The following is a 25,734-nucleotide window of genomic DNA, read 5'->3' as shown; positions in this document are numbered from 1 at the left end:
CATGGATGGTGAGCTGATTTGATGGTTCAATGGGCCACTTGACTGGGCTTGCCCCCCAGGCCTAAGGCTGCCAGCCCTCCCCTGTGCACGCTGGTCTCTCTGCACACTGTGATCGCTCTGCAATTCAAGGGGACATGCTGTGGGCGGTCTGCAATGAAAGGGGACATGCTGTGGGCGGTCTGCAATGAAAGGGGACATGCTGTGATCGCTCTGCAATGAAAGAGGACATGCTGTGATCGCTCTGCAATGAAAGGGGACATGCTGTGATCGCTCTGCAATGAAAGGGGACATGCTGTGATCGCTCTGCAATGAAAGGGGACAAGCTGTGATCGCTCTGCAATGAAAGGGGACACACTGTGATGGCTCTGCAATGAAAGGGGACACGCTGTGGGCGCTTTGCAATGAAAGGAGACATGCTGTGGGCGCTTTGCAATGAAAGGAGACATGCTGTGGGCGCTTTGCAATGAAAGGAGACGTGCTGTGGGTGCTTTGCAATGAAAGGGGACATGCTGTGGGTGCATTGCAATGAAAGGGGACATGCTGTGGGTGCTCTGCAATGAAAGGGGACATGCTGTGATCGCTCTGCAATGAAAGGGGACATGCTGTGGGCGCTTTGCAATGAAAGGAGACGTGCTGTGGGTGCTTTGCAATGAAAGGGGACATGCTGTGGGTGCATTGCAATGAAAGGGGACATGCTGTGGGTGCTCTGCAATGAAAGGGGACATGCTGTGATCGCTCTGCAATGAAAGGGGACATGCTGTGGGCACTTTGCAATGAAATGGGACATGCTGTGGGCGCTCTGCAATGAAAGGGGACATGCTGTGGGCGCTCTGCAATGAAAGGAGACATGCTGTGATCGCTCTGCAATGAAAGGGGACATGCAGTGGGCGCTTTGCAAAGAAAAGGGGAAATGCTGTGGGCGCTCTGCAATGAAAGGAGACATGCTGTGGGCGCTCTGCAATGAAAGGGGACATGCTGTGGGCGCTCTGCAATGAAAGGGGACAAGCTGTGATCGCTCTGCAATGAAAGGAGACATGCTGTGATCGCTCTGCAATGAAAGGGGACATGCTGTGGGCGCTTTGCAATGAAAGGGGACATGCTGTGGGCGCTTTGCAATGAAAGGGGACATGCTGTGGGCACTCTGCAATGAAAGGGGACAAGCTGTGATCGCTCTGCAATGAAAGGGGACATGCTGTGGGCGCTTTGCAATGAAAGGGGACATGCTGTGGGCGCTTTGCAATGAAAGGGGACATGCTGTGGGCGCTCTGCAATGAAAGGGGACATGCTGTGGGCGCTCTGCAATGAAAGGGGACATGCTGTGGGCACTCTGCAATGAAAGGGGACAAGCTGTGATCGCTCTGCAATGAAAGGGGACATGCTGTGGGCGCTTTGCAATGAAAGGGGACATGCTGTGGGCGCTTTGCAATGAAAGGGGACAAGCTGTGATCGCTCTGCAATGAAAGGGGACATGCTGTGATCGCTCTGCAATGAAAGGGGACATGCTGTGGGCGCTCTGCAATGAAAGGAGACATGCTGTGATCGCTCTGCAATGAAAGGGGACATGCTGTGGGCGCTTTGCAATGAAAGGGGACATGCTGTGGGCGCTTTGCAATGAAAGGGGACATGCTGTGGGCACTCTGCAATGAAAGGGGACAAGCTGTGATCGCTCTGCAATGAAAGGGGACATGCTGTGGGCGCTTTGCAATGAAAGGGGACATGCTGTGGGCGCTTTGCAATTCAAGGGGACATGCTGTGGGCGGTCTGCAATGAAAGGGGACATGCTGTGGGCGGTCTGCAATGAAAGGGGACATGCTGTGATCGCTCTGCAATGAAAGAGGACATGCTGTGATCGCTCTGCAATTAAAGGGGACATGCTGTGATCGCTCTGCAATGAAAGGGGACATGCTGTGATCGCTCTGCAATGAAAGGGGACAAGCTGTGATCGCTCTGCAATGAAAGGGGACACACTGTGATGGCTCTGCAATGAAAGGGGACACGCTGTGGGCGCTTTGCAATGAAAGGAGACATGCTGTGGGCGCTTTGCAATGAAAGGAGACATGCTGTGGGCGCTTTGCAATGAAAGGAGACGTGCTGTGGGTGCTTTGCAATGAAAGGGGACATGCTGTGGGTGCATTGCAATGAAAGGGGACATGCTGTGGGTGCTCTGCAATGAAAGGGGACACGCTGTGATCGCTCTGCAATGAAAGGGGACATGCTGTGGGCACTTTGCAATGAAATGGGACATGCTGTGGGCGCTCTGCAATGAAAGGGGACATGCTGTGGGCGCTCTGCAATGAAAGGGGACATGCTGTGGGCGCTCTGCAATGAAAGGAGACATGCTGTGATCGCTCTGCAATGAAAGGGGACATGCTGTGGGCGCTTTGCAATGAAAAGGGGAAATGCTGTGGGCGCTCTGCAATGAAAGGAGACATGCTGTGGGCGCTCTGCAATGAAAGGGGACATGCTGTGGGCGCTCTGCAATGAAAGGGGACAAGCTGTGATCGCTCTGCAATGAAAGGAGACATGCTGTGATCGCTCTGCAATGAAAGGGGACATGCTGTGGGCGCTTTGCAATGAAAGGGGACATGCTGTGGGCGCTTTGCAATGAAAGGGGACATGCTGTGGGCACTCTGCAATGAAAGGGGACAAGCTGTGATCGCTCTGCAATGAAAGGGGACATGCTGTGGGCGCTTTGCAATGAAAGGAGACATGCTGTGGGCGCTTTGCAATGAAAGGGGACATGCTGTGGGCGCTCTGCAATGAAAGGGGACATGCTGTGGGCGCTCTGCAATGAAAGGGGACATGCTGTGGGCACTCTGCAATGAAAGGGGACAAGCTGTGATCGCTCTGCAATGAAAGGGGACATGCTGTGGGCGCTTTGCAATGAAAGGGGACATGCTGTGGGCACTCTGCAATGAAAGGGAAAGGGGACAAGCTGTGATCGCTCTGCAATGAAAGGGGACATGCTGTGGGCGCTTTGCAATGAAAGGGGACATGCTGTGGGCGCTTTGCAATGAAAGGGGACATGCTGTGGGCACTTTGCAATGAAAGGGGACATGCTGTGGGCATTTTGCAATGAAAGGGGACATGCTGTGGGAGCTCTGCAATATAAGGGGACATGCTAAAGCATTTAACAGTGTAATTTTTTGAGATATTTTACGAGGGCGTATTTAGGGGCGGAGCAGGGTAGGGTTTGGGTGGGGCAACAAGTGGCGAGTAACTCTTAAGGCCTGGCTAGTAGCTCATGACTTGAAATTTTGAGCCCTGGTGTATACAATTGTGACACAAAGTCATATTGTAATTGAATGTTATTAAAAATTACCTTTCCTTTTCAATCTGTCATTTTCTTCAGAAGAAGAAACGGAAGAACAAAAGTTAGCAATCTGCAACAAAGTTTGTTAAAATCCTTGCAATGTATATACAGTGCTCAGCAGAAATGCGACCCATTCCCCCCCCCCCCCCCCCAACAGATTTGTCAGAAAACCTTTACTTTCCTCTCAGAATCAACATTTTCTATGGGATGCTATACTACAAAATACTCCCACAAATGCAGGCCATTGATTGCAACCAAGATTTGTTCATTTGCACACACAAAAAGTATTTTTCCTAACAAATTCATTCAGGACCATGTTGCAAAAATGAATACACCTCAATGAAAGTCTTAAGCCCCGTACACACGCAACGATTATCGGCCGACCGATCGTTCGTCTTTTGTCCAGAGTTGTGTTTTGTTGATTGGAATGTGCTAAGACTGCACACGAATTTTCTCGCCCAACAAAATTCTACTTCAGAAGTGATGTCATGTGTTGGTTTGCTTTCTTTGTGTTCTTTCTTCTCTGAGCATGCCCAGTCTTGCTCATTAGATTTTTCCCTGTCGAAATCTGTACTGACTGCACGAAAATCGGACGTGTTTTGACGGCGGACAAAAATTTTATAGTCTGCACACCAGATTTTTTTCGGCCGAAAAGTCGGTTGTCGGAAGCATCATACTAACAAGCCAAAAATCGGCAGATCGGTCGATGGACGAAAATTCCCTGCTGAATCTCCATGCGTGTGTACGAGGCTTTAGGAGCAAAGCTAAATTTTAGACAACAAAATCCTAATTAACAAGAATTCAACTACAGGTGAGTCTAATTATTCATTAACCACTTCAATACAGGGCACTTTCACCCCCTTCCTGCCCAGACCAATCTTCAGCTTTCAGCGTTCTCACACTTTGAATGATACTCAGTCATGCAACGCTGTACCCAATCAAATTTTTTTATCATTTTTTTTTTCACACAAATAGAGATTTCTTTTGGTAGTATTTAATCACCACTGGGTTTTTATTTTTTGCGATATAAGTGAAAAAAGAGCAAAAATTTTGAAGAAAAAAAAAATTTGTTTTAGTTTTTGTTATAAAATTTTGCAAATAAGTAATTTTTTTCAGAAATTTGGGCCAAAATATATACTTCTATATATATTTGATAAAAAAAAAACCCCAAATGAGTGGATATTATTTAATCTGTGTGAAAGTTATAGAGTCTACAAGCTATGGTGCCAATCATTGAAAATTGATCACACCTAATCACACCTGATGTACCGACGGCCTATCTCATTTCTTGAGGCCCTGAAATGTCAGGAAAGTACAAATACCCCCCAAATGACCCCTTTTTGGAAAGTAGACAGTCCAGGGTATTTAATAAGAGGCATGGTGAATTTTTTGAAGTTGCAGTTCTTAGGAAAATAAAGAAATATTATTATTTTTTTTTTTACACAAAATTGTCATAATAACAAGTTATTTCTCATACATTGTATTGGCATACTTGTAATTACACCCCAAAATACATTCTGCTACTCCTCCTGAGTATGGCGATACCACATGTATGAGACTTTTACACAGCCTGGCCACATAAAGAGGCCCAACATGCAAAGAGCACCACATCTACAAGCATAAATTACACATATAATTTCCTAACAACCTATCCCAGTTTTGAAGGCCCTGGAGCACCAAAGCAATGTAATTACCCACAAAATGACCCCATTTTGGAAAGCAAACACCCCAACACATAATCTCTGATGAGCTGCAGATAGGTACTCAGGTACTCTGATGGGCTGCAAACAGGTAATTAGGGGTACACTGATCGGCTTTAGAAAGGTACTCAAGTACTCTGATGGGCTACAGAGAGGTACCTGGGTACTATGATGGGCTGAAGAGAGGTATTTGGGTACTCTTATGGGCTGGAGACAGGTACTCGGGTACTTTGATGGGCTGGAGAAGGGTACTTGGGTACTTTATTGGGCTGCAAATAGGTACTCAGGTACTCTGAAGGGCTGGAGACAGGTACTCGGGTACTCTGATGGGCTGGTGACAGGTACTCTGGTACTCTGATAACAGGTACTCAGGTACTCTGATGGGCTGGTGACAGGTACTTGGGTACTCTGATGACATGTACTCAGGTACTCTGATGGGCTGCAGAGAGGTACGTGGGTACTCTGAAGGACTAGAGACAGTTACTAGGGTAATCTAATGGGCTGCAGATAGGTACCCGGGCCCTCTGGGCTGGAGGCAGACACTTGGGTACTCTGGGCTGGAGACAGGTACTCGGGTACTCTGATGAGCTGGTGCCAGGTACTCGGGTACTCTGATGACAGGTACTCAGGTACTCCGATGAGGGGTACTCTGATGACAGGTACACGGGTACTCTGATTACAGGTACTTGGGTACTCTGATGACAGGTACTCGGGTACTCCAATGACAGTTACTCCGGTACTTCAATGGAAGGTATTCCGGTACTCTGATGACAGGTACTCGGGTACTCTGATGGGATGGTAACAGGTACTTTGATGGGCTGGTGACAGGTACTTTGATGGGCTAGTGACATGTCCTCTTTATTGGGGGGCAATCGGTGTGTTTTAGTGTGCACTGTAATCGGTAACTAGCTGGTACCACAATCTCCTCCTCACACAGGATCGGTGTGAGGCGGAGAGCCCGGTAACAGCTAGTTACCGTGGTTTGTTGGCATTCTGTGACCAGCTGTGATTAGACTCTTTACCCTGATCGGGATGGACTGTGTCAGAGTGACACTCTCCATCCCCGATCACTGCTCTGCATGCCCCTGGGGGTGTGCACAAGCGGCGTGCACAAGGACAGTGCATGTGGCCGGCTGTGATTTGACACAGCCGGTCACATGGTAAAGAGACATTTTTTACTTTCAATATATTTTTATTGGTTCATTTTTGACATAGTAGAAGCAATAACATGAATGAGAGCAGTACAAACAGTGTATTGTATAAAATTATTAACAACAAAAGTTGAACAGATCAGACATTAATGGTATTAATAATAAGACTCAGACTTGAATGTCTGGTAAATTATGGAGTGAATCAATTAAAAAAGAAGCGAGAATCCTCTGCCACCACCGGATGCCCCGAATGGGAACATAATGCGTCCATAGTGGAGATTGTATATCCAAACACACTTCTGCAAATTGGAGAAAATAAAATAATAACATAAAACAAGGAGCTTTAAACGAGTAACAATGGCCAACGTTAATGTTGTTGTCCTCTAACAATTAAGGGGAAGGAGGGCAAGAGAAAGTGGAAAAAGTAGAAACCCAATCCCCAAATACAGTTTAGTGTAATATGCTAATGGCACAAAGTTTAGGGAGAGGCAGAAATAAGGGGAGGTAAGGAGATAGCAGAAAAATAAAAAGAACCAAGAATAGGATAGCGGAAGTGTACTCACTAGAGTAGAAATCGAAGAGTGAGAAAAACGCATAAAGGAAGAAAGAGAGAGATCAGGGTGGCTTAGGTTTTGTGGTGGGTTGAGAAAATAAGTGCTCAGCCTGAGATTGTAACATTCATAAAATTTGCCCAAGGTTCCCAGATTGCTTCAAATTTGTCAGATGAGTTGTCAAGTTGGCTAACCATCTTCTCTTGACCCATGATCCAAGAAATCTTTCTCTTGGCTCCAGTGAATGACACATAGGATTGTTTCCATGAGCTGGCAATGGTTAACTTAATACCCATTAACCTAAAGTGAATTAGCCTTTGAGTATTTTTAGGAGCGATTTCTACTGGCGCATTGAGTAGGTCCATTTGGGGGACATACTTATTGGAATGTCTGTGACTTTACGGAGCAAAAGGATTTATTCCAAAAGTTCCTTATTTTGAGACAGCTCCACTATGGGTGCAGCATGTCCCCAAAGAGGTCACATCCTCTGAAGAAGACCGAGGAAGAAGATGGGTAGATTTTAGCCAGTGTAGATGGTACCAAGTACCAGCGCATTAGGACTTTTAGATTTGCTTCAGCTAATGTCACGTTTAACATGCCTTTAGTAGCTCTGGTTACATCTCTATGCCATTCCTCAGGAGACCATTCGAAAGCCAAGTCGGATTTCCATGCTAGTGTAATGTTCCGGTACCTTTGGTACCCTAAATTACTCTTTTCACAAATGTATGCGCCCCACCATTCTCTTTTGGAAAGGTGCGCATACACCTTTAAGACTGAAGCTGTCATCACTCAGCGCCGGACTAGATGGCTATTTAAAGCGCCGGTTCTCACTCACATGTGTTCGTTCAAACACCCTTACCTGGATGCTAACTTGGCTTGAAGCTTTCGTGCTTGCAAGCATACCTCGCTGACAGAACCTCGCTGCGCTGATCCCTGCATCCCGCTTCCGGATCATCCGCTCCTCCTGAACCAACCTTCGGCTGCATTGCTATTAGTGCTAAGTACCCCGCAGGGGAACCCTCTATAAACTTATACTAAGCTTACACTATTTAGCTCTGCATAGTAAGGACTATTTATCACATCTGCATATCTAGATTGCTAGCTCTTAAGACTACTGCTACCTATTCCTGCACTGGGTTGATCACTCTTGTATGTCCACCTGCTACTCTGTCATCTGCTACCATACATGATTGCTAAACCTACCTGCATCCATCTGCTACTGTCTTACCTTCAAGTGTCTGTCACCTACCACCTCCACAACCTGTCTCTTAAATCTTCATCACTGTGTTACTACATACATAAAGTCACTCTAGGAACCAGCTTGTTGAGTGTGTGTATTTACTAGCTGAATTAAGACCTTCCACACATGATGAGTCATTGAGGTTGGGAATGGTATCTCAGCATCTCTCTTACATGACTACTGAAGTGGAATATTTCTGCAGCTGAAAATCCACACCATACATGAAACGCAGGAGCGTTACAGATTGAACGAACCTACAAATGGATTCAGCAGAAATAACCACTCAGGTGACACAATTAAAACAGCAAGTTACATAGTTACATAGTTGGTGAGGTTGAATAAAGACAAAAGTCCATCCAGTTCAACCTGTGTAGATGTGTGTGGCTGTAATCATCTTGCATACCCCTGAATGTTCTGATCCTTGAGATGTACGTCTAAGAGTCTTTTGAAAGCCACCATACTAACTGCGTTAATTCACGCACTTGCTGAATTAAAAGAAGACAATCAGGCTCTGTCGCAGCAGGTAATTAGACTGACACAACTTACCTCTGCTCAGTCCCCTGAACCCAAGATAAATCCCCCTTTGGTATTTACAGGCGATCGCAAAAAATTTTGCGAATTTAAAAACGCATGTAAGTTACTTTTTTGGCTAAAACCTCGTACCTACCTTACTGATCACATTAAGGTTTGTACTATTATTTCTTACCTAACAGGCGATCCTCGAGCCTGGGCAGACTCTCTTTTTGAGAAAAACGACCAGCTTCTCAACTCCTATGCCTTGTTCCTAGCAGAACTCACTAGCCTATATGATGACCCCAATAGGCAGAGTACTGCCGATCTTCAATTAAGATCCTTGAAACAAGGAAGGAGGCCTGTAGAAGACTTTGTCGCGGAATTCAAGAGATGGACCCTTGATTCAGAATGGAATGATGCATCTCTGAAAACCCAATTTAGGCTTGGCCTATCAGAAGCCGTTAAGGACGAGCTCGCCCGAGCGGATCTACCAAAAACCCTGGATACATTAATACAACTCAGTATTACCATAGATAGAAGACTACGAGAAAGAAAGGCTGAGAAAATGGGAATGCCATTATCCGTTTCCTCTCGGATTCCGGCCGTTAACCCCGTTCCTATGGAAGTAGGAACCATACGCCCACCGCTATCAACTATGGAAAAAGCCAAAAGACGATATGAAAATCTCTGCTTGTACTGTGCATCCCCGGATCACAAGATAAATGTCTGTCCCCTAGTCAACAAAAAGAAGGGTGAGTGTTCACATGTCCTCCTAGGGGGATTGACAACTTCATTCACTAACCCTTACATTTTTGTTTGTTTGACATTACAGTGGGACCAGAACAGGATTACTACTAAAGCCATGATTGACACAGGATCTTGTGGAAATTATATTGATACATGTTTTGCTGCTTCAAATAAAATTCCTATTATTTCTAAACTTAAACCTGTCTCAGTAAGTCTTATTACCGGTGTTCCGTTATCCTCTGGTCCAATCACCGATCAGACACAAGCACTTCTAGTCACTATTAACGAGTCTCATAGGGAGACTATTACCTTCGATTTAATACCTTCACCCCACTTTCCCATTGTGTTGGGACTTCCCTGGTTACACACACACCAACCAACCATAGATTGGAAGGAACGGTCCTTGGCCTTCCTCTCTTGCTATTGCGAGGATACGTGTAACCTCCCGTCTTCTGGGAAGATTCTGTCTATGGTGACAGATGAGATTGCACCACTATGTTATCAGGATCTTTCTGAGGTTTTTCTTGAGAAAAATGCTCAAGCATTACCTCCTCATCGAGACTATGATTGTAGCATTGATCTACTCCCAAATAGCAAATTGCCGTTCGGTCATGTTTATCCTCTTTCACAGGATGAACTTTCCCATCTCAAAACCTATTTGGATGAGAATTTGGAAAAAGGTTTTATTAGACCTTCAACTTCTTCCACAGCAGCAGGACTCTTTTTTGTTCGCAATAAGGACTCAAGTCTCAGACCTATCATCGACTACAGGAAATTGAATGCTATCACAATAAAAGATCGCTATCCTCTACCGCTTATCCCTGAGCTCATTGAACAGGTGCGTGGAGCTACCTATTTTTCAAAATTGTACCTGAAAGGAGCATACAATCTCATTCGAATCCGTGATGGAGATGAGTGGAAGACTGCATTCAGAACCAGATACGGATTGTTCGAATATCTTGTGATGCCATTCGGGCTATGCAACGCCCCTGCAGTTTTCCAACGATTTATAAACGATATTTTTAAAGACTTACTAGATGTCTGTGTTGTGGTATATCTGGACGATATACTTATATATTCACGATCCCTGTCTGAACACATAAGACATCTAAGACTTGTACTATCGAGATTGCTTGCACATAACCTTTATGTGAAACTGAAGAAATGCTTGTTTCATAAAGACGAGGTACTCTTTCTAGGCTACATCATATCCAAAACAGGAATCGAGATGGACATGAGTAAAATATCCTGCATTCAGGATTGGCCTACACCAACCACACGCAAGGCGCTACAGCGATTCCTGGGATTTTCAAATTTCTACAGAAAGTTCATTAAAAACTTTTCTGCTATTGTGAGACCCCTCACACAGCTCACTAGCATAAAAAAACCATTCAAATGGTCAGAAGAAGCCAATAAAGCTTTTCACTTGTTAAAGACAAGGTTTACTTCCGCTCCCATATTACGCCATCCAGACCCATCCCTCCAATACATTCTGGAGGTAGATGCGTCAAACATGGCAGTAGGAGCAATACTCTCCCAATGACCAACCCACACTTCACCACTTCATCCAGTCGCCTTTTTTTCTAAATCCCTAAGCAGTCCCGAGATAAATTACCCCGTGGGTGAAAAGGAACTGCTTGCTATAAAATTGGCTCTGGAGAATTGGCGACATTTACTCGAAGGCACCCAATTACCAATAATTATATACACGGACCATAAAAACCTCCAATATCTTCAGACTAGCAAAACTCTCTCGCACCGACAGGTACGATGGTCACTATTCTTTCTAAGGTTTAACTTCCTAGTGACTTACACACCTGCAGATAAGAACAAAAAGGCGGATGCACTATCACGACTAACTGAAGAAAACTACTTTGAAATCCCTTCCGTTCCTATAATACCTCACAAACGCATTATTGGAGTTGTCCGTTCCTTGAAGGAAGAGGTTCTGCATGGTATAAGTTTGGATTCACCCCCACCACAACTAAATACTGATGCAGAAGGCTTCCTCTACTACAACGACAAACTTTACATACCACCTACCCTACGCACCAAGATCTTGGAATTATCTCATGATGTGCCTATGGCAGGACATATGGGTATGACAAAGACTCTTAATTTGATTTCCCGGCAATTCTGGTGGCCTGACATGAAAACATCTTTACAAAAATTCGTCTCTTCATGCAATGTCTGTGCCAGGTCCAAAATTGACACTACGAGACCATCCGGTCTACTATGCAGTCTACCAATACCCCAAACTCCATGGGAAGTTTTGTCCTTGGACTTCATCGTAGAATTGCCTCTTTCCAAAGGATTTAATACCATCTTGGTGTCAGTGGACCATCTGACAAAGATGGCACATTTCATTGCTATTCGCAGACTACCTTCGTCCAAACAAACGGCAGAACTCCTGATGAAACATGTCTTTAGATTACATGGTATCCCAAAAACTCTTCTGTCTGACCGTGGATCCCAATTTATTTCTAAGTTCTGGCAAGAACTATGTCACATACTACGGATCGAGCGGAAGCTCACTTCTCCTTACCATCCGCAGACCAACGGACAGACTGAAAGAGTCAACCAATGCATCGAGCAGTATTTACGTTGTTACACTTCTTACCAACAGGATGATTGGGTGGATCTTCTCCCTCTGGCAGAATTTGCCTACAACAACGCAACCCACAGTACAACCAAGCAGAGTCCGTTCTACTTGAACTATGGGTTTCATCCCTCTATTCTTCCACCACGCATCCTTCCTTCAAACAACCCAGTAGCCTCAGACTATCTTACCCAAATAAAGGATTCTCTGGGTTTATTAAATACTACCATTGCACATGCTCACAGTCAACAAAAGAAGTACTATGATCTTCGCAGAAGACCTTCTCCACAGTACACTATCGGGGACCTCGTTTGGCTCTCAACAAAAAATTTAAGACTGAAGATCCCTAGCAAAAAGCTTGGACCTCTGTTCTTGGGACCTTTCCCAATCAAAAAACTTATTGGAAAAGCTGCAGTACAGCTTACATTGCCAATAGACCTAAAAATCCATCCCATTTTCCATGTGTCGCTACTGAAGCCCCATGTTCCGGACCAAGGAATAAGGCCTAATATTCCACCTCCGCCTCCTGTACAAGTTGAAGGTGGAGAAGAATACGAGATAAAAGAGATTCTGGATTCTCGTATCTACAGAAGAAGACTTCAGTACTTGGTTAGATGGAAGAACTATGGGCCCCAAGACGACACCTGGTTAAACACCTCTGAAATACATGCCCCTAGATTAATCCGCAATTTTCATGCGAGATACCCAGACAAACCAGCTCCAGAGGCCTTCAGGAGCCGGCCTTAAGGGGGGGGTATTGTAATGTTCCGGTACCTTTGGTACCCTAAATTACTCTTTTCACAAATGTATGCGCCCCACCATTCTCTTTTGGAAAGGTGCGCATACACCTTTAAGACTGAAGCTGTCATCACTCAGCGCCGGACTAGATGGCTATTTAAAGCGCCGGTTCTCACTCACATGTGTTCGTTCAAACACCCTTACCTGGATGCTAACTTGGCTTGAAGCTTTCGTGCTTGCAAGCATACCTCGCTGACAGAACCTCGCTGCGCTGATCCCTGCATCCCGCTTCCGGATCATCCGCTCCTCCTGAACCAACCTTCGGCTGTATTGCTATTAGTGCTAAGTACCCCGCAGGGGAACCCTCTATAAACTTATACTAAGCTTACACTATTTAGCTCTGCATAGTAAGGACTATTTATCACATCTGCATATCTAGATTGCTAGCTCTTAAGACTACTGCTACTTATTCCTGCACTGGGTTGATCACTCTTGTATGTCCACCTACTACTCTGTCATCTGCTACCATACATGATTGCTAAACCTACCTGCATCCATCTGCTACTGTCTTACCTTCAAGTGTCTGTCACCTACCACCTCCACAACCTGTCTCTTAAATCTTCATCACTGTGTTACTACATACATAAAGTCACTCTAGGAACCAGCTTGTTGAGTGTGTGTATTTACTAGCTGAATTAAGACCTTCCACACATGATGAGTCATTGAGGTTGGGAATGGTATCTCAGCATCTCTCTTACATGACTACTGAAGTGGAATATTTCTGCAGCTGAAAATCCACACCATACATGAAACGCAGGAGCGTTACAGCTAGCATATAATGGGTTTTGGATTGGTCCGAGGAGAGCGAACTGTATATGACCTATATTCCTCCCCTCTGCTCCGTATCCTGGCCACACCAGCATTCCTATGGAGTAATAGTTGGGGGTTGAGTTTCAGAGTTACAGAGCTTGTGTAGAAAGTGGGAAATTTGTGCAAATCTAAATTTCTCTATATTAGGCATGTCAAGCTTTTTGATGCAGTATGTTTCAGTTATTGGGCCGGATGGTAGAAAAAAGTGTCAAACTCTATAAAGTCCTTTGTCTAACCACCATTTAAAGAAATGGATATCTATTTCTGGAGGGAACAGGGGATTAAAAAAAATATGGGCTAGAGGTTTTATAGGAAACTAGTCCAGCATGATTCCTAAGGGAGTCCTATATTGCAAAGGAATGAGAGAGGGTTGGCGCCATAATCGAGGGTCTTGCTTAAGGAGGGCACCATAACAGGTAGTCTAAAGTGTAGCGGGGGACGGTTTGTCCTTCTATGGTTATCCAGTCCGGGATGCCCGATTTTCTTTAGACCTCAGAAAGTTGAGCTAAATGGGCTGCATGGTAATACCAGGCCAAATTAGGAAGGCCAAGACCCCCTTCATTACGAGAACGAAAGAGGACCTTTTTAGATAAATGATAGCCCTTTGAACCCAAGATGAATTTAATGATTTTGGATTGGAGGCAATTCAGGAAATCCTTGGGGACTAAGATTGGAAGGGATCTAAAGAAGTAAAGAATCTGAGGGAGCAGAGTCATCTTCACTGAGTTAATACGACCTAGCCAAGACAATTCTAAACGGTTCCATTTAGCTATGTCCGAGCCCAATTTTATCACTAAAGGGGGGTAGTTGCTCCTAAAAAGTTTGAGCCGGGACGATGCATGCATCAGTGACACTATCCCTCTAGTCTTCCTGCTGGAGCACATGCTTCATGGAATTATGGACAAGGCACTTGAGGCAGAACAGCGGGTAGAAGAGGAGGACTTCCTTTCCTTACAAGGCCCCCTTTATGCAGATGTCATTCTTTTGGGGCGACAAAACACACAGGAGCAACAGGAGGTAGAGGAGGAGGGTTGTGGCAGCATGGATGTAGAGCAGTGCTCCCCAACATTTTTATCGCCGCAGACCGGTCAACGTTTCATAATTTTTCTGTGGCCCGCTGAGGGGGGGGGGGGGGCGACGTCAATGCAGAGTGCCCACAGCGTGCCCCCAATCAATGCACAGTGCCCACAGCATGCCCCCAATCAATGCACAGTGCCCACAGCATGTCCCCAATCAATGCACAGTGCCCACAGCATGCCTGCCCCCAATCAATGCAGAGATGCCAGCGTGCCCCCATTCAATGCAGAGAGACCATCGTTCCCCACTTTCAATGCAGAGATGCCAGAGTTCCCCCCGTGAGACCAGTGCACTTACCTCACAGCAGATTCTCTTCAGTCCCCGGGTGTCCTCGAGTCTTCAGTCCCCCCGCCTCCTCCTTGGCCAATGGCATGAGTTTTGTCTTTCGGCCAATCAGGAAGCGGGAGGACCCGCTCCCTGATTGGCCAGGAGGAGGATCTGTGTGACAATAGCGAATTTTCATTCGCTATTGTCACACAATGGGCGGGGTCGGGCGCAGAGTGCTCTGCCCCCCGGCTGCCACAGTAAAATAGTTTAAAGTTCCTCGGGCGGCCTGGTACCGTTTGATCCACGGACCGGTACCGGCCCACGGCCCGGGGGTTGGGGAACACTGATGTAGAGGATAGCATACAGCAGTCTTCAAGCGATGGTTATCATTCCCCAGAAACCCCAGGAGTTGTTTGTGGCTGGGGAGAGGTTGCTCCTGACAACGTCATCCTTAGTGACCCAGAGGACTCAGAATCTCATGCCTCCTCAAACTTACGCTGCATGGGCTCCCTGATTCTGCAAAGCCTGCCAAAGGACCAGAAGATTTGATTAGGATTAGACACCACCAACACCCAAGGCCCAATTTTTCTGCACCTGTATGACAAGTACATGCGATTTTAAATATGTATGGAATTTTTACCAGCAGGGCTAATTTCTGCGCCCAGCAAGAGTAGCTGAGCTGAGTCCTCTATATGTGTACTGTGTAGATCCCACTTTCTCCAACTCTTTACCCCAGAAGGACCCTAAGGTACTGTATGCACAACAACATGCATAAAAATGCTGGAACAATAGATGTGCTGTGCATTGCCTTCCATTGACATTCATTGACTTGTGTTTCTATGCAGACTGAATTTCCATGTGTTTTGCAGGTTATTACCTCTGACATCACATCCTTTCTTTTGGGGTTGTGAGAAGAAGTGAGAGCGAGAGAGGAAGATTTTTTTTCTTCTTTTTTTTTGGAGAGACAAACAGGATTTCTAGTATAACAGCTCTAATCATTGTGATTGCTCCTGCTATATTGTGGAAAAAACAGCTGACCCGCCCCCTCTGCTATGAGCTGACTCCTCTGTATGGAGAAATGTTAGCACACCCCTCCCCCACTCCCATTGCTTAACCACCTCCCACCGGGCCACTGTACATATACGGCCGGGTGGGAGTCTCGTCCTTCTGATCGGACGTTCCGGAACGTCCTTCAGAAGGAGCGAGATCGCGCCGCCGCGGGCACGCGCAGCGGCGCGATCTCGATGTGCCTGTGTCCCTCGGACACAGAGCAACAAGATGCGGCAGGAGGGCCCTGTGATTGGCCCTCCTGATCACATGACGGCTGTGTCCAATTACAGCTGTCATGTAACGTAAACACAGCCGTTGTAACGGCTTCAATCTCTTCTCCTCCTGACAGATCCTGTCAGTGAGGAGAAGAAGAGAGGATCGATTCTGCAGCCGGGGGGATCAGTGAGTATTTCTAATTACTCACTGATCACAGGGGGGGGGGGGGGTCTGTGCTGGTAATCAGAACATTGATTACCAGTGCAGCCCTGGGAGGGGGGGGTGCCACTAGAGCCACCAGGGATGCCCACCCATGACCACCAGGGATGCCCACCATGGCCACCAGGGATGGCAAACAGGGCTCAGAGAGCCTGCCAGTGGTGCCCTCCCTATCAGTGCTGCCCACCAATGCCATCTATCAGTGCTGCCCACCAGTGCCCATTATTGCCATCTATCAGTGCCGCCCACCAGTGCCCATTATTGCCCACCAGTGCTGCCTATCAGTGTACATCAGTGCCGCCCATCAGTGCCGATTTGTGCCGCACATCAGTGCCAATCTGTGCCACCCATCAATGCCACCGATCAGTGCCCATCAGCGCTGCCTATCAGTGCCCATCAGCGCTGCCTATCAGTGCCCATCAGCGCTGCCTATCAGTGCCCACCAATGCTTCATATCAGTGCTATCTATCAGTGCCACATATCAGTGCCCATCAGTGCTGCATATCAGTGCTACCTTTCAGTGCCCATCAGTGATGCATATCAGTGCCACCCCATCAGTGTCTTCTCATCAGTGCCTGTCAGTGCGGCATCATCAGTGCAGGAAAAAAACGTATCTATTTACAAAATTTTATAACCTAAGCAAAAAAACTTTTTTTTTTTTTTCAAACATTTCCGTCTTTTTTTATTTGTGCACCAAAAAAGTAAAAAACCTGGCGGTGATCAAATACCACCAAAAGAAAGCTCTATCTGTGGGGAAAAAATGACACAAATTTGGTTTAGGTACAGTGTTGCATGACCGCGCAATTGTCATTCAAAATGCAACAGCGCTAAAAGCTGAAAATTGGTCTGGGAAGGAAGGGGTTTAAGTGCCCAGTATTGAAGTAGTTAAAGCGGACTCCACTTTTTTGGGAAGAAGCGCTGACATGACCCCTCCCCCCATTCTCTCTACTGTAAGCTGACTCCTCAATGGAAAGCCCCTGACCCCTCCCCCTTGACCTGCACTGCCCCCTCTGCTTTATTTGAATCCTCTGTGTAGAGAAATGCTGACACACCCCTCCCCCTTTGCATTGAGCTGGGTCCTATGTGTAATGAAATGTTGGCATCTGCTTTGAGATTCTTTATATGTAGGAATGTTGGCACACCCCTCCCCCACTCCCTCTCCTGTCAGCTGATTCCTATATGTAGAGGGGAAATGCTTTCTTTCATCCCCTCCCCCACTCCCATTGCTTCAAGCTGAGTTCACTGTACAGAGCTGAGAAGTGCTGACCTCACCCCTCCCCCAATATCTCTGCTGTAAGCTGAAACTTTGATGTAGAAAACCTCTGATACGCCCCTCCCCCCGCACCTCCCTCTCTCCTGTCAGCAAATTCCTCTATGTAAAAGGGAAATTCTTTCTTTCTTACCCCTCCCCCACTCTCCACTGCTTAGACGTTATTGACCTGACCCCTCCCCCATTATCTGAGTCTTCTGTGTAGAGAAGTTCTGACATGCTCCTCCCCCACTTCCTCTCCTGTCAGCTGATTCCTATATGTAGAGGGGAAATGCTTTCTTTCATCCCCTCCCCCACTCTCATTGCTTCCAGCTGAGTTCACTGTTTAGAGGAGAAGTGCTGACCTCACCCCTCCCCCAATATCTCTGCTGTGAGCTGAAACTTCGATGTAGAAAACCTCTGATACGCCCCTCCCCCTGCACCTCCCTCTCTCCTGTCAGCGAATTCCTCTATGTAAAAGGGAAATTCTTTCTTTCTTACCCCTCCCCCACTCTCCACTGCTTAGAGGAGTTGTTATTGACCTGACCCCTCCCCCATTATCTGAGTCTTCTGTGTAGAGAAGTTCTGACATGCTCCTCCCCCACTTCCTCTCCTGTCAGCTGTCATATGTAGAGGGGAAATGTTTTCTTTCCTACCCCTCCCCCACTCCAATTGCTTCAAGAAAATGAGTCTACTCTTTAGAGGAGAAGTACTGACCTGACCCCTCCCCCATTATCTCTGCTCTGAAATAAATATATCTGACACGCCCCTCCCCCTGCACCTCCCCCTTTGCATTGAGCTGAGTTCTATGTGGAGAAAAATGTTTGCACTCCCCTCCCCCACTCCTCTCCTGTCAGCTGATTCCTGTATGTAGAGGGGAAATGTTTTCTTTCATCCCCTCCCCCACTCCCATTGCTTCAAGACCTGTGATCCTATATAGAAGGAACTCTGTGATCATTCCAGAGAGAAGAACGGTAGCTGTGTTTACAACAGCTAATCGTCCTTCTCTCTCATCGGTGAGCGATCACGGGGGGGCGGAGGAAATCGGAGCCCCCCCTACCTAGCAGCAGGCGCTCGACGTAGGGCTACATCGGTTCGCACAGGTGGGCTGCCTGCCGCAGTATATCTATGGTGGGCGGTCCATAACAGGTTAAAGAAGAAGTGTTGAACTGACCCCTCCCCCATTCTCTCTGCTGTGAGTCCTCTGTGTAGAGAAATGTTGGCACACCCATCCCCCACCCCCCTCCTCTCAGCTGATTTCTATATGTAGAAGGGAAATACTTTCTTTCATCCCCTCCCCCACTCTCATTGCTTCCAGCTGACTCCACTGTATAACTGTTTGCTAGAGTTCTGTGTAGATCAGCCTTTCTCTAACTCTTTACCCCATAGGGGCACTAAGGGCCTGATTGTACATCAATATACATAAAAATGCTGCAATAATGGATGTGCATTGCCTTCCAATGACACACACTATATTACCAAAAGTATTGGGACGCCTGCCTTTACTCAAACATGAACCTTAATGGCCTCCCAGTCTTAGTCCATAGGATTCAATATTAAGTTGGCCCACGCTTTGCAGCTATAACAGCTTCATCTCTTCTGGGAAGGCTGTCTGCAAGGTTTAGGAGTGTCTATGGAAATGTTTGACCATTCTTCCAGAAGCGCATTTGTGAGTTCAGGCACTGATGTTGGAGAGAAGGCCTGGCTTGCAATCTGTGCATTAATTCCTCCCAAAGGTGTTCTATCAGATTGAGGCCAGTCAAGTTCCTCCACCCCAAACTCCCTCATCCATGTCTTTATAGACCTTGCTTTGTGCACTGGTCCAAACCATTTGGTGGAGGGGAATTATGGCGTGGGGATGTTTTTCAGGGGTTGGGCTTGGCCCCTTAGTTCCAATGAAGGGAACTCTTAAGGTGTCAGCATACCGAGACATTTTGGACAATTTCATGTTCTCAACTTTGTGGGGACAGTTTGTTGATGGCCCCTTCCTGTTCCAACATGACTGCGCACCAGTACACAAAGCAAGGTCCATAAAGACATGGATGAGAGAGTTTGGGGTAAAGGAACTTGACTGGCCTGCACAGAGTCCTGACCTTAACCCAATAGAACACCTTTGGGATGAATTAGAGCAGTGATTGTGAGCCAGGCCTTCTCTCCAACATCAGTGCCTGACCTCACAAATGAGGAACTGGAAGAATGGTCAAACATTCCCATAGACACTCCTAAACCTTGCAGACAGCCTTCCCAGAAGAGTTGAAGCTGTTATAGCTGCAAAGGGTGGGCCAACTCAATATTGAACCCTGCAGACTAAGACTGGGATGCCATTAAAGTTCATGTGTGAGTAAAGGCAGGCGTCCCAATACTTCTGACAACATAATGTACACTGACTTGTGATTTCATGCAGACGGAATTTCCATGTGTTTTGCAGGTTATTACCTCTGACATCACTTCCTTTCTCTTCCTTTCTCATTTGGGGGTTGTGAGAAGAAGTGAGATAGAGAGAGGAAGACATTTTTATTTTGGGGAGGGATTGGCAAACAGGATGTCTAGTATAACCGCTCTAATTGTGATTGGTCTAGCTCGACTGAGCAGAAAACAGCTGACACGCCCCTCCCCTGCACCACCCCCTCTGCTGTGAGCTGACTCCTCTGTATAGAGAAATGTTGGCACACCCCTCCCCCACCCCTCTGCTGTCATCTGATTCCTATATGTAGAGGGAAAATGCTTTCTTTCATTCCCCTCCCCCACTCCCATTGCATCAAACTGACTCCACTGTTTAGAGAAGTGCAGAGCTGACCCCTCCCCCATTATCTCTGCTGTAATGTGAACCCATAATCTAAAAACATGGTGACACGCCCCTTCCCTGCACCTCCCCCTCTGCTCTGAGCTGAGTCCTGTGTATATAAAAGTGATGACACGCCCTCCCAGGGGTGGTGCAAAGATTTCTGACATCCTAGGTGAAACCTAACTTTGCTGTTCCCCCATTGGCTCCGCCCCTGACTCAACCCCATACATTTAGTATTTCTCCGCCTGTGTCAGGAGGCGGTGCTATACAGGAAGCAACGGCTCAGCTTCTTCTACTGCCAGTCTGTGTGTTATCCGGTTACTGTCAGGATCCCTATGTACGGGGTGTAAGGATCGCTATGTACAGGGTGTAAGGATCGCTATGTACAGGGTGTAAGGATCGCTATGTACAAGGTGTAAGGATCGCTATGTACAGGGTGTAAGGATCGCTATGTACAGGGTGTAAGGATCGCTATGTACAAGGTGTAAGGATCGCTATGTACAGGGTGTAAGGATCGCTATGTACAGGGTGTAAGGATCCCTATGTACGGGGTGTAAGGATCGCTATGTACAGGGTGTAAGGATCCCTATGTACGGGGTGTAAGGATCGCTATGTACGGGGTGTAAGGATCGCTATGTACAGGGTGTAAGGATCCCTATGTACAGGGTGTAAGGATCCCTATGTACGGGGTGTAAGGATCGCTATGTACAGGGTGTAAGGATCCCTATGTACAGGGTGTAAGGATCCCTATGTACAGGGTGTAAAGATCCCTATGTACAGGGTGTAAGGATCGCTATGTACGGGGTGTAAGGATCGCTATGTACAGGGTGTAAGGATCGATATGTACAGGGTGTAAGGATCGCTATGTACGGGGTGTAAGGATCGCTATGTACAAGGTGTAAGGATCCCTATGTACAGGGTGTAAGGATCGCTATGTACAGGGTGTAAGGATCGCTATGTACAGGGTGTAAGGATCCCTATGTACGGGGTGTAAGGATCGCTATGTACAGGGTGTAAGGATCCCTATGTACAGGGTGTAAGGATCGCTATGTACGGGGTGTAAGGATCGCTATGTACAGGGTGTAAGGATCTCTATGTACGGGGTGTAAGGATCGCTATGTACAGGGTGTAAGGATCCCTATGTACAGGGTGTAAGGATCGCTATATACAGAGTGTAAGCGTCGCTATGTACAGGGTGTAAGGGTCGCTATGTACAGGGTGTAAGGATCGCTATGTACAGGGTGTAAGGGTCGCTATGTACAGGGTGTAAGGATCGCTATGTACAGGGTGTAAGGATCCCTATGTACGGGGTGTAAGGATCGATATGTACAGGGTGTAAGGATCGCTGTGTACAGGGTGTAAGGATCGCTATGTACGGGGTGTAAGGATCGCTATGTACGGGGTGCAATGATCGCTATGTACGGGGTACAAGGATCGCTATGTACAGGGTGTAAGGGTCGCTATGTACAGGGTGTAAGGATCGCTATGTACAGGGTGTAAGGATCCCTATGTACGGGGTGTAAGGATCGATATGTACAGGGTGTAAGGATCGCTGTGTACAGGGTGTAAGGATCGCTATGTACGGGGTGTAAGGATCGCTATGTACGGGGTGCAATGATCGCTATGTACGGGGTACAAGGATCGCTATGTACGGGGTACAAGGATCCCTATGTACAGGGTGTAAGGATCCCTATGTACAAGGTGTAAGGATCCCTATGTACAGGGTGTAAGGATCGCTGTGTACAGGGTGTAAGGATCGCTATGTACAGGGTGTAAGGATTGCTATGTACAGGGTGTAAGGATCCCTATGTACAAGGTGTAAGGATCGCTATGTAAAGGGTGCAAGGATCGATATGTACAGGGTGTAAGGATCCCTATGTAGAGGGTGTAAGGATCCCTATGTAGAGGGTGTAAGGATCCCTATGTAGAGGGTGTAAGGATCCCTATGTAGAGGGTGTAAGGATCCCTATGTACGGGGTGTAAGGTGTAAGGATCGCTATGTACAGGGTGTAAGGATCGCTGTGTACAGGGTGTAAGGATCGCTATGTACAGGGTGTAAGGATCGCTATGTAGGGGTGTAAGGATCGCTATGTACAAGGTGTAAGGATCCCTATGTACAGGGTGTAAGGATCGCTATGTAAAGGGTGCAAGGATCGCTATGTACAGGGTGTAAGGATCGCTATGTACAGGGTGTAAGGATCGCTATGTACAGGGTGTAAGGATTGCTATGTACAGGGTGTAAGGATCCCTATGTACAGGGTGTAAGGATCGCTATGTACAGGGTGTAAGGATCGCTATGTACAGGGTGTAAGGATCGCTATGTACAGGGTGTAAGGATCGCTATGTACAGGGTGTAACCATCACTGACACCCCCCCCCCCCCCAAATGCATTGTGATGAAACACTTACAAATAATTAAAAAAAAAAGAAATAAACATTTATTTATATATATATATATAAATTAGAAATGTAAAAAATTTACTAAATAAAATAATAAAGCCAAAAGAACTACTGACTCCATCCACTGCTGAAATTACACTGTTTACTGCCCCACTGACACCATACATTAGCCCCCAAAAGCATTGTAAAAAAATTATTTTGTAAAAAAAAAAAAAAATTAAAAATCCATTTGTAAAATAATATAAAAAACTACCGACATGAACCACTGCTCTACTAAAATCATTGTGAAAGAACCACTGCTCTACTAAAATCATTGTGAAAGAGCAATACAAAAATAATTGTGCCATTGTGCTGTGTGATAAAACTGTACATTTTAGAGTGGCCTTTTATTGTGGGCAGCCTAAGGCACAGCTGTGCAATAATCATGCTGTCCAATCAGCATCTTGTTATGTCACACCTGTGAGGGGGATGGGTTATCTCAGCAAAGGAGAAGAGCTCACTAACATAGATATAGACAGATTTGTCACCAATATTGGAGAGAAATAGGCCTTTTGTGGAAGAAGTGCTGAGCTGACCCCTCCCCCATTATCTGTGTTGTGAGCTCCTCTGTTTACACCCCCCTCTCTCTGCCCCGCCCCCATGCTGTTATCTGAGGCTTCTGTATAGAGAAGTTCTGACCCGCCCCCTCCCTCGGCACCTCCCCCTCTGCTGTTACCACAGTCCTCTGTATGGAGAAATGTTGACACGCCCCTCCCCCCACTCCTCTCCTGCCAGCTGATTCCTATATGTAGAGGGGAAATGTTTTCTTTCATCCCCTCCCCCACTCCCATTGCTTCAAGCTTATTTCACTATTATGTTGATTATTGCTGAGCTGACCCCTCCCCCATTTATCTCTGGGCTTTACAGAGAGTAAAGAGAAGAGCTGTTGAAGTCAGTAGGCCTAAGAAAAAAAATCTCACCAAAGTCCACAACAGGGCTGATTTAAAAACATTTTAATAAATAGTAAAATGAAAAAAAAAATTGACACTGTCCACTCTTCCCCCCTAAGAAAAATAATTGTGAAAACAATAATTAAATAATAAAAATTGTAAAAAAAAAATAAATAAATATATATATATATATATATATATATATATATATATATGGCACTTGAGTATATATATATATATATATATATATATATATATATATATATATATATATATACACATATATATATATTTTTTAACAATTTTTATTATTTAATTTTTTTTTCACAATTATTCTTTTTAGGGGGGGAAGAGTGGACAGCGTCAATATTTTTTCTTTTTTTTTTTCATCTTACTTTATTATTTTTTACAATTTTACCTTTATGTTTTTCCTATTTAGTGTTTTAATATTTATTACATTCTCTTTAAATCAGCCCTGTTGTGGGCCTTGGTGGGATTTATATATAGGAGAAAAAACAACTGCGCTAATTCAAAAAAGCAAAGCAGCAGCTTCAAGTGCGACTGACACCCCAAGAAGAAAATATATAAATAAAGCTGCGCTAACAAATGAAACAGTCCATGTGAATGTCCATAAATAAGAGGGAAAAATGATGACCCTTGTGCAGGTACCGCTTACCAGATTCCAATCATTAAAGAGCCAAGAAATTTAAAGGCAGAGTCTTCAAATGTGGAACACAGCAAGCTTCATAGGGCTCCGATGTAAATCTCCTCAGTGGTATATGAATAGAAGGAGAAAAACAACACCATAGTGTAAACCAGTAACAAAAATGGAAAAAATTGCGTTGTGACTTGTGCGGGTACCGCTTACCAGAAGTAGCAGATACTGTAGCCAAAATAATGGGAACCGAATCCACAGACCTCAGAAGGCAGCAACCCGTACCGTGGTGATGCAGGTGTCCAGGGATACGTTTAAATGAGGGAAAAAAAGGCAAACGCCATAGCGTAAAACCACAAAACAAACGATGATAACACCCAAATAGTGATAACTAAAAATCCAATAGTGGTGAATAGTGACAGCCACCACCGAAGAGGGTAGGTTCCCTTATAGACTGTACCAAGAAGTTTAGGCAGGTAGTGAGATAAACCGCTTACCAGATAGACTAGAAGGTAGACGTATAATAGAACCTAAAGGGCACCAGTGAGAATGGGTACTCTTACCAGCTCCAGATATTAATTGAGCGGGGGTTCAAAGTGACGCTGGACAACACTCCTGATAGCGCTCGTCAACCAGACTCAGGGAGGGATGCAGGTTACCCAAGAAATGAGGAGGGGAGAGCCATAGCATAAAATCCAACGACTATTTATTGACACAAAAATGTATTGCACTTACAAATATCAGACGACAAGGAACGTGGATGAGAGGGGTTGGAGGGAGGTAACAGCCGCCGGCCGGACGGCTCCGCTCGCCCGTCCTTCACAACAAGTAGGTGGGTGTGACGTCAGCACGCCGTGACCTGACTAGTTTCATCAAAGATGATTTTTTCAAAGGTACGGGCGGCGTGCTGACGCCACCTATAAATATAGTTGAATCAATGACCGGAAGTTCCCTTTCGGCCATTTTCGTTATGGTAATAGAAGACCGGAAATACACGTCATAAACCGGAAGAGGATATGACGTATGTTGCCCAAATGTAAACAAATAGCAAAAGTGGAGCTCCGCATCCAAGGGATCAGAGATTGCATCAACACAGACCTGAGGTCCACTACGAGATCCGGGCTTTAGCGCCAAGACTCCAAAACAGCCCCAGATGGCAGATTTGTCAAAAATGCCATCTCATCGGCCAATGAAAAATTAAATGATATAAATAATATTATAACTGAGTAATTAAAATAGGATATTCCGGTCATGGATTCCTAAATACAATACAAATGAAAAGCTAAAACTAAAATCACTAAATTAATTAAAAAATGCATTGCAACATATTAAAAAAGTACATAAAAAGCACCTATACAGAACGTATTGTCCCCTAAAAAGAAACTAAAAATTCACCGACCAAAAAGGTAATTATTCTTTGAAAATCCTAATCAGCTCAGGAGTTATCAATGAATGCGTTGATCTCT

This window comes from Pelophylax lessonae, assembly GCF_965119305.1.
Source record: "Pelophylax lessonae genome assembly, chromosome: 11".
Lineage (NCBI taxonomy): Eukaryota > Metazoa > Chordata > Amphibia > Anura > Ranidae > Pelophylax > Pelophylax lessonae.
This window is presented reverse-complemented; position numbering follows the sequence as displayed.